The sequence below is a fragment of the Tachyglossus aculeatus genome, chromosome X4 (assembly GCF_015852505.1).
Source record: "Tachyglossus aculeatus isolate mTacAcu1 chromosome X4, mTacAcu1.pri, whole genome shotgun sequence".
NCBI classification, from domain to species: Eukaryota; Metazoa; Chordata; class Mammalia; order Monotremata; family Tachyglossidae; genus Tachyglossus; species Tachyglossus aculeatus.
The window spans coordinates 14,781,766-14,782,664 of NC_052098.1; the positions used below are offsets into that span (position 1 = coordinate 14,781,766).

Sequence of the window (899 nt, forward strand, 5' to 3'; positions counted from 1 at the left end):
GAGTTTTGACTTATAGCAGAATTTCTTCCACTCGCTAGTTACTGGCCAAGCTAAGAATGGAATGGGTAGGCTTCTGCTTGACTCTCCCTCCTGGAACAGAGACTGGTAGAATACTGGAAACTCTCCAGGTGTGACCCTGAGAGGGGGCTTCACTCTGTATTAGATGGAGAGCCCACTGCAACTGAATTGGTAGTCAGGTTCCCTGCCTACAAGGAAACTAAAACAGAAATCCTTCCCACTTAGGATACTGACAAGAGCTTATGAGAGAACATTCAGGTGAGAAGGACCCAACCTGTGAAGGGCCTTTCAGATCAAAGCAAAAACTTTGAATTGCCTTTAGAGTTGCAGGTGTTCAATGTGACTCACATCTTTAAGCAAACAAGATACACTGGGCACTTGATGGAGCTTCCAGGTGGCATAGAGGTCATTTTTATTGCTTTGATTCCAAGTTCACCAGCTAAAAATCCAAGAGCCTCCTCTCCCCAGTGTCCAAATCAAACCCTGGCTCAGAATCAATTAGTACCTTAGAGAGGCACATTTGTTCTTTTAGGCCACCAGAGCCCCAGGAAACTGGGGAAAGCTGGGCTGCAGAGGGCATATAGAAAGGGCTTAGGTTTCATGCTGGATCACTGCCCGTGACTTGGTGTTTAATAATAATAATAATAATAATGATGGCATTTATTAAGCACTTGCTATGTGCCAAGCACTGTTCTAAGCACTGGGGACGTTAGAAGGTGATCAGGTTGTCCCACGGGGGGCTCACATTAATTCCCATTTTACAGATGAGAGAACTGAGGCCCAGAGAAGTTAAGTGACTTGCCCCAAGTCACACAGCTGACAATTGACAGAGCTGGGATTTGAGCCCATGACCTCTGACTCCAAAGCCCATGCTCCTTCCC

The 899-nt window shown here is 46.2% G+C and overlaps 1 non-coding gene across 1 annotated transcript; it reads right to left on the minus strand.

The window, feature by feature from the left end:
* Positions 1–8: 8 nt before the first annotated feature.
* LOC119948352 lies at positions 9–146 on the minus strand. Its single transcript, XR_005456753.1, has one exon. It is a non-coding gene; the product is annotated as a small nucleolar RNA SNORA7 (small nucleolar RNA).
* Positions 147–899: the final 753 nt, after the last annotated feature.